A 9,776-nucleotide genomic window follows, 5' to 3' on the forward strand; every position below is an offset into this window, starting at 1 on the left:
ACTTATTGATTAATTTGAGTTCTTATACTCACAATGAAATAATTATTTCATCTCAGTGTCAATGTTCCATGGAAAACAAGATCCCAAGTTGTAGACGCTTGGTTTTCCATTGACACATACAAAGTAATTTGATCACTTTGGACATGTAATGCAAGAAGAGTACTACTGTGAAATAGAAGCATAGAAGAAAAGTTTAAAATTTCTCTCTTACATTTCATCTTAAACAATCTTGGAAATGAGAGGAAAGTTGAGTAAGGATTAAAGCATGATAAATTAAAACCACAGAGTGACAAAATTAGCAGTGACTAGTCCAATAACAATCATGCCCAGAAATAGTAGAAAACATGCAGAATAAAGAATATGATCAACAAACCTATACTATTTAGAATATTGACAAATCTAAAGGCAATATTCCTGCGGGAGCACCACATCAACTAAGGAATTATATTTAAATTACTCATAATTGGTATGGATGGGAACGAATTATCCCATAGACTTTATGATGCAAATTCAAAACTATATGGACCCCAAAGAGTGAAGCCAACCAGATATTATGGAGGGAATATTAGTTTTAAATAAGCACCAATCTTCATTTTATGATCCAAATGAATCTATTAAATTTGTTTGCAGATGTATGACCCCAAATGAAAGGGTATGGTCAACTATTTTACATCGCACAAACTATACATCCACTAGAAAATATAACTTAAACAAAATAGACAACAACAAAGGTTAATATTCAAAAATAAAAATGACATTTGATTTCACTATAATCTAATTTAGACTGAGTTTAAAGTTAGAACTAGTGAGTTGATTGGTATATTTTTATAGAAGCAAAGAGATACCAAAATGATGTTGTATGGCTTGCCATAATCTAAGAAAGGTATGAATTGCAATAAGAGATTACTCACTCAAAAATCAAATAACAAAAAATGTCCCAAAGATACAAAAATGAACTCTTGGGGATGCAACCACAAACAATCAACATAGCATCAATGAGGCCAAGATTATTTATATATATATATATATATACCCCTGAAGAATTGGATGGTGGTTGTTAGAAATTAGAATATATGCCCAATATATATAAATATATACCCCTGAAGAATTGGATGGTGGTTGTTAGAAATTAGAATATATGCCCATTATAGTGCAGCTCCTTCCAAAGTTTTGATCATTTCATTTCTTTATCCTCCCAAATGGATCTAATCCCTTCCTTCCAAATGAATAGTTACAATGTGCCATCTATTTAAAGCTTACCCATAGATGTTGTCTCCCCCAAGGAAATTTTTTCTAATTTTCCTTTAAAGATTGTTTGAATGTTCCTTTTTTTTGAAGACGCACCTCGTGAGATGCAACTTTTGAAACCTTTTTTTATGAAAAAAATATATATGACACATCTCTTAAAAATAAGAGTTACAACTACACATGTTGTGGCATAGCATGCCTTGAGATACTTGGTAATGCTCTAACAATTTATTTTTTTAAACCTAAGAAGCCTATTAATGCCACACAATTCTACATGATTCACCACTCAAAGGACATTACTCCCTGCCTTTCATTTTATTTTATTCCTTTAAAAAAATTATTTAAATCTTTCTTTTTTAAAATAAAAATAAAATAATAGTACCAACATATCAATATTTAGAATAATAATATTCAATAATAAAAATATTGATTTTATTTCTTTACTATAATAATACTAATATTAAAATATAATATTATTAGTTAATGTTAATTTTTCTTTTCATAAAATAATAATTAATTAAATTAAAATATTATTCCGCATTCTCATGTTAATTCTTATTTTGTTTGAGACCTCTTTTGATGGAATGTGAGAATACAATTTTTTTCAACAAACTACATATTCTTGTGTTAAGTTAGGCTCGTGATCCAATGTTAACCCACACTCTTTAGGTTATTAAATTAGGAAAAATTATATAAAGATATTTTATTCTCGTACAAATACATATTTATGCATCATTCATAAATAAATAATTATTCAAATATTTGAACCTCAAATACCAATCCCATTCACACATGTGACTTATCTACATGAAACTAGGTGAGTCTATGTATTGATTCCATTATAACAAGTTACATCCATCTCTTCTCTCTCTCTCTCTCTCTCTCTCTCTCTCTCTCTCTCTCCAATGTGAGAGAATGCAAACAATTAGTTTTTGATTACGGGAAAAGCAGGTTTTGAAGGGATCCCGAAACCCTTTACAAAAGATCCTTAAAAGATAATAGCATTAAGCAACATGGAAAGACAAACTGTGAAAAAACCAGCATAGATATGGGCAAAAATCAGCAAAAAAGCCCAACAAAACCAGCCACATCCAACCATAACATAAAAAAAACAGAAAACAAATTACTTAATGTTTTTTAGGGCATTAGCCAAATTTCTACTAATCCCTTGCAAATCTTTAATATTATCCCTAAGCTTAGGGATATCCTTGGAAGAGGCCACAACGACTTTTTTCATGCTTGGCCTTGTTCTTTTTGCCGCACCACCAAGAACACTTTCCACTGTCCCTACCTCAATAGCATTCTCATCAATATCTAGATCCATGACAAGTTTGGAGGTGCTGGAACCATCAAGGAATGTGGTAATTTCCTCTAAATTCTTAGTCACGGAGGTAAGGATATCCGGAATCATTACCAAAAAGTTTTTCATACTTGTTTTTCCTTCCTCCAGATTACCAATCGGAGCTACCAGCTTCTCCACTTTTTCCTCCATACCTTTATTCCATTGTTCCTAGTTTATTTCAGCTTTCTTCCCTTTCTCTTCCTGTTGCTTATCAGTTTTTTCCAGATTCTTGATTCCTTCATAAACCCACCTATCAAAACCCATACGAGCCTCAGACTGGTTTTTGAGTTTATCTAGAATTATGCCCTCTCCAACTTTATTCCAATCCCTGCTCGAATTCTCCTTGTCCTTCTCCTACTCAATTTCCTTGTCCTTCTCCTGCTCAATTTCCATTTCCCTTTCCTCATTAATCTTGTCCTGCTCCTCCATTGGCTGGTTGTTAACAATTCCTATTCTCACACTGTGGGTAGGACTATTTTGATCAGAAACATCCTCATCTCCTCCTTCCTCTTCCCCTACTTCCTCTTCCTTCCAACTCTCCTCTCCTTTAGACTCATCGGTCTCCATCTCACTTCCATCTTTTCCAATGTCCTCTGAATCAATATTTGTATTCTTTTGATTACCCTTGTCCTCTTGAATTTTCTCCACAGTAGCTTTTTTTTTCCTTTTTTGCTCTGTGTCCCCTCATCCTTGCTAGGCCCACCTTCCTCCATCTTCCTCTTTCCTTTCCCCAGTGACACCGACAATCTCTTGTTTTCTTGGATAGCCAGAATCTTGCAATGCTCATAAATGAGCAAAATAAGGCCGCAATAAAGTACAGGCGAAGAAGGGTTCTTGCTATGCTTATTCAGAGACTGTGATAGAGACCTAAAGAGGTAATAGGGCAAAGAAATCCTCTTCTCATGTCTAAAATGATTTAAAAGCACAAAATGGTATGTGTGGACCCTGGTAAAACGACCCTCCACAGTAATATATTCCATAATTGCATTAAGCACACAGCCCCAAATTTTCTTAATATTGGAAGCATCATAATACCCCCCGTAGCTTTTCCTATTTTTGCTCTCTCCTTCTCTTTACGTGGAAAAAGCTTAACTGCATTATTAGACACTTTCAGGTCTCTAAATAAGTTAAGACTAGAATGGGGCATACCTATGACCGTCACAATGAGATCCACATCTAGCTTAAACCTAACACCATGAATTTTGAAGGAGCCATTTATCTAGTTTTTCAGTGACTTTGGTGACTGCTAGGTTAACTCTACCTTTATCATAGTCGACCAACTTTTCCATGAAATTCATCATGAATCCTTTCTCCATCTTTGCCCAAACCTTAGGCATCTCCTTCCATGTAGAAATATTATCAGGTTCCTCTCTTCTTAGATCCCCCCCCCCCCATTTTAGATTTTGTTTTACAATTTCTCTTCTTCTGCAACTTCAAAGCTTTCTTCCAAATGACACTCGAATTTTTGAAAATGCATACACACAAAGTGTGCAAAAAATCAATATTCTTGATTAGGACTCTACCCTTCTGACGTGTCATCATTACCTTTCTAAAAAATTGAATATTACTCATTACAACTTTCATGATTAATCATGCGATCCATCTTTCCCCATGAATCTGTCCTTTCTGATAATTTCTTTAATATTAAAATCCATATTACTTCCCCATTCTATATATGTTGAGCTTCAGAATTTACGCCGAGGTTCGCTAACCCATCCGCAACCCCATTTTTTTCTCCAAAGGCATGTTCAATGATAATAGATTTAAAGCTAGCAATTATTTCTCTAGCTTTAAAAATAATATTTTCTATAGTCCATGAAGGCTCAATTTCTCCCTTAAGGCATTTAATTATGTTAAGTGAGTCTCCTTCCAACCATAGATTATCATGATTAAGATCTTTTTCTATAATCAAAGTATTCAAAGCCATAGAGGCTTCAACATAATGACTAGTTTGATTACCCAGAGGGTCGGCAACTGCCACAAGGCAACTTCCAACAAAGTTCCTGACAATGCCCCCATAACCAACTTTCCCTGGGTTCCCCTTAGATGCCCCGTCAAAGTTGGCCTTAATCCATCCCTGAGAAGGAAAGCACCAGACAAGACCATCCCTAACCTTACCCAAACTGATTTTGTTATTGGATAAATTCCATCTTTCATTAAAGTCTTCTTTAGCAGCTAAACCATGATCAATTCCATTTAAACATTCAAAAATCCCTCTATAGATTTTATCCACCACCACTTTAGGGTTAGCACTTTTATCCCTAAAAATCATGTTGTTGCACTCCTTCCAGATGTTCCATATTACATTAGGGAGTAAGTTTCCAAAGCTCAACATTCTTAGAATTGGAAGTAGGACAATACCATTGCTACCAAAACTCTTCCAAAGAGTTCGGGAAAACCCAACTCAACTTCCACCTACTAAAAATAATATTCCAGATTTCCTGACTGGAAATACACTGGTAAAGGATATGCCAAGCAGACTCCTCCTCCCTACAACAAAGAGAACACCTATTAGGAAAAACAAATCCACACTTATGGAGATTATCAAGAGTTAACACCTTATTTTGGATAAAAATCCAAAAGAAGATATTAATTTTGGGTGTCAACTTCTTTATCCACACTTTAGCCCACAAAGGGATCTCGTCCGGAACTTTATTGTGGATAGACACCGCTGAAGACATAATATTTCTCATCCAAAGTTTCCCTCCAAATTAGACAATCCTCAACATTGTCCATAATTTTTTTAGAAGAAAGAAGAATCTCTAGAAATTTTAATCTCGAACAAAGCTAGCTGAACTCAATCCACTTCCCATTTCTCTAGTAGTCTCTAACAAAGACTCCATACCTACTTTTGAACCAGTTTTTCCATTTCTTAAGGATAGGAATTTCCTCCAACAGTTTATCCATAAGCCATTTGTCCTCCCAGAATCTAATAATTCTCCCATTCCCTAATTTCCATGTTCTTCCAGCTGCTGCCCAATCTTTAGCCATTTGAACTGCATTCCAAATTGCAGATCCTTCAACAAAAAAATGAATTTTCCATAAATTCTTCCTCAAATGGTTGCATGTAAAGGTATTTCTTTTTCCAAATTAAATTCCATTCTCTTTCCTCCCCTTTCATTCTCCAAATTTGTTTAGCTAACAAGGCATTATTCATAGTTATAATATTCCTTAATCCCAAACCCCCATAAGCCTTAGGAGTACAAATATTATTCCAAGCAATAAGGGGGATTCTATTTTTATCTTCCACTCCCGACCATAAGAATTTTTTTTGAATTCTTTCAATTGCCTCCGCAAACTTTCTGGGAATTTTGAACAGACTGAGGGCATAGATAGGCAAATTTTGAAGGGTAGCTTTAAGCAACGTCACCTTACCTGCTTGGCTAAGGAGGGCTTCTTTCCACCCAACCAACTTGGAATTGAATCTATCAACTAGCTTCATCCAGAAATTCTCCAAAGACTTCAAGCATAGAGGGAGACCCAAATAGGTTGAAGGAAACTCAGCAATTTTGCATCCAAGGATTCTTTCTATCCTTCTTTGTCTATCCTCAAGGGTATTGATAAAGAACAAAGAACTCTTATCCCAATTTATTTTTTGACCAGAAGCAGTTTCATAGGAATCCATAACACTCTTCATGTTTCTCGCTTCCCTAATAGTAGCTTCTCCCATTGTGATCAAATCATCAACAAATTGTTCATGAGTACAGGTTATGTTGGAAGATGAAGGTTTAAGGCCTTTGATTTTCCCTTCTTCCACAATTCTTATAATAATCTACCCAAATTTTCAGCCAAAATAGTAAACAAGATAGGAGAGAAGGGATCCCCCTGTCGTAGGCCTCTAGAACTTTTGAAGAAACTGGAAGGGGGTCCATTAATAATAACTGTAGAGGTAGAAGTTTCAGTCAACTGAGAACAAAGTTGAATAACCTTTTCCCCAAACCCAAAAGCTTTCATAATTCTGAAAAGGAATTGCCAATTCACTCTGTCATAGGCCTTAGACATGTCCAGCTTAAGAAAAAAGCCCTATTTTTTAGCAAAAGTTAAAGAATGAATATTCTCGTGAACATAAATAATAGAATCTAGAATCTGTCTACAAGGGACAAAACCATTCTGTTGAGCCGAAATAATGTGGGGGAGAATATCCAGCATTCTAGAAGTAAGAACCTTAGATATAATCTTGTAAACAGAATTACAAAGGCTGATAGGTCTAAACTTATTAAGAGAGTTAGCTCCATAGATCTTAGGAATAAGAATGATAAAGGTAGCATCGAGTTCTTTTAGAAGCCTCCTTGAACCAAAGAATTCTTTAACTCCATTACAAATATCAATCTCCACAATATGCCAAAAGTTTTGGAAAAAGAACATAGGGAATCCATCTGGACTAGGAGACTTATCTCCATGAAATGAAAACACAACCTTTTTGATTTCCTAATTCGAAGGGATCCGAGATAGATTTTTGTTGTCATCCTCATTTAAAATAGGAGGGGTTGCTTGAGAAAGAAGGTCTTGATTTTTGATATCCAGAATGTCCACCCCTCCCAACAGATTGCTAAAAAAATCCATAGCTTCCTTTCTTATTTTATTTTCATTCGATAAAATCCCCCTATTGCAGGATAATCTGGAAATCCCGTTGGCTGCCCTATGCTTAAGAGTAGTCAAGTGGAAAAATCAGGTGTTTTTGTCACCTTCCTTGCTCTTGAACTTTGTCTCCAAAAGGTTTCTTCATTAGAGATAATTTCATGGTATTTAGATAGCAACCCATTTTCAACATTTCTCAAATCGTCAGAAAGCCCTTCCTCTTGGATTTTATCTTGAACATCTTTTATATTGATCTTAATTTGAGATTTACTTTTAAAGATATCTCCAAAAGTCTCTTTGTTCCATATTTTGACTTTATCTTTTATAATGTTAAGCTTTTTGGGAACTCTGAATAAGGTCGTTCCCTCAATCTCCGAATTCCACCATTTAGCAATACAGACTTCCAACGACGGGTGGGATAACCATGCTTTTTCAAATCTAAAAGGAAAATTTCGCTTTGCAGATTTTGAATTGGCAGTGAAAGAAATAGGGTAATGATCAGAGCCAATCTTAATGACTGACTCCAAAGAACAATTATACTTAGAAAGCCAATCAGGAGAAATCAGGGATCTATCCAACCTTACTTGAATAAGATTAGAAGTAGTTCTTCGATTGGTCCAAGTGTAATTAATCCCTTGGAGCTCCACATCCATCAAAGCTTGATCATTAATAAAATTCAAAGATCTTGTCTATCCTCCAGCTGCAAAGGGAGGCCTCCCATCTTTTCATCCTCTTTTAAAGGAGTATTGAAATCTCCCATGATCATCTAGCTTTTGTCAGCAAAACTTAATCTGTCTTCAGCCAGGCTCCTCTAAAATTTAGTTCTTCTACCTTTAAAATTAGGCGCATAGGCATTAGTGATAACCCATACAAAGTTATCCTTAATATGCTCAAGCAAGATTGAGGTCCTATTGACCCCTGAAGCAATTTCCCTACCTATAATAGTATTCTGGTTCCAAAAAATAGTTGTACCTCCTGAGGCACCCTCCAAACTGGTTCCTATTACCCCATTACTTTTGAATATTCTAATCATTTCCACTTTATCCTTACACATCTTAGTTTCCTGAATAAGTACTACATCCGATATATGATCTCTAACAATATTATGCAACACATCCTGCTTATGGGGGGCATTCAACCCTCTAATATTCCATGAGATTATCTTCATACTTTAACCGGGGATAAGGCTGACTCAATGGAGCTCTGTGTTCCATCGGCATGGTTCTTCCAACTTTCCTATTCCCTTTGATTCTTTAGGGAAGGTCTCCCCTTCTTTTTGCTATGACTTCCAACATCTGCCCCTTTCTTATTCTTGCTTCTGGTTGAAATACCTACATTGGGTCCTCCATTATTTGACTTGCCTTCTTTAATACCGAAAATCCTAAGATTTCCCTCAAGAACCACTGTTTCCAAACTTTTAGGAGGAGTTTTACATTGGGAATTCAAGATCATATTTCTAGTCTACTTCGGACTTCTATTGGTTAATAACAACAAAGGCTCAGTATCTGAAATATTACAGTCCTGCACTTCATTAAAGTCTTTCTCATTTTCTTTATTATTAGATGAAGCAGAAGCATCATTATAGGAACTCTCATCAACTTTACACTAGATGATAGGACCAACCTTTTGATCCTCTAATTCAAATTTTTGAGCCTTTTCTTTTTTCCCATGATCTTCCTCCTTGTTACTTTCTTTATGATTGTTAGAACAAGCACAAACAGATTTTTCATTGTTACTATTCACACCCTTCTTTTCCTTATTTTCCATCTCAGACACTTCCTTCTCAGGGACAACCTCTAAAGGTAGATCATCATTCTTCCCTTTCGTTTTCCATTTCTATTTCAAGTTGCTATCATTTTTACCAATCTTACTCTTCTTAAGCGAGCAGGATTTCGCACAATGACTCAACTTTTTACAATGAAAACAAACAAATGAGAGAGATTCATATTCAATCGCTTGGGTCCATTTCCCCAATTTAGACAGGATCTCAATAGATTGAGGCTTATCCATCATTTGATTAACAATAACACAAATACAAGCAAAAATCAACCTTGATTTAGTTGTTGTCATCGGGTCAATCAAAAGAAGTTCACCAAATGATCCCACGATCTCTTTAAAGACCTCCTCATTCCAGAATTCCAATGGAAGGCCAAGGAGATGCATCCACACAGGCGCTGATACAAAAAAGGACTCATCCAGTGGGAGGTTAGGAGCCCATTTCTATAAAGCCAAGGTTGACTTGCCGAACATCCATGGCCCTTCACAAAGCACTTTATTCATATCTTCTTCATTATTAAAGGCAAAGGAAAAAAAAAACCCAAGCAAAGCCGCCACATCCACTTGACCTTTAAGAACCCATTTCCTCCTTATGAAGTTCCTTACAACATCAATGTTAGGTCTAAAACCAGCAAACCTTCCCACCAAGGTCATAGCTAAGACAGACACAGTGAAATCAACCAGCTTATCGGAAAAAAAATAGCAAAAACCCCTGTTGCCGGATCAAAGATATTTTTAACTTTTGGAAGACCAGATTTCACTAGAGGCCTGACTCCAAAAAGAGCAGACCATTTCTTTTCTTTACCTCTATCATGTGGGTCCCTAGTTTTGG

Source organism: Cryptomeria japonica, chromosome 6 (genome assembly GCF_030272615.1).
Source record: "Cryptomeria japonica chromosome 6, Sugi_1.0, whole genome shotgun sequence".
In the NCBI taxonomy this organism is placed as follows: domain Eukaryota; kingdom Viridiplantae; phylum Streptophyta; class Pinopsida; order Cupressales; family Cupressaceae; genus Cryptomeria; species Cryptomeria japonica.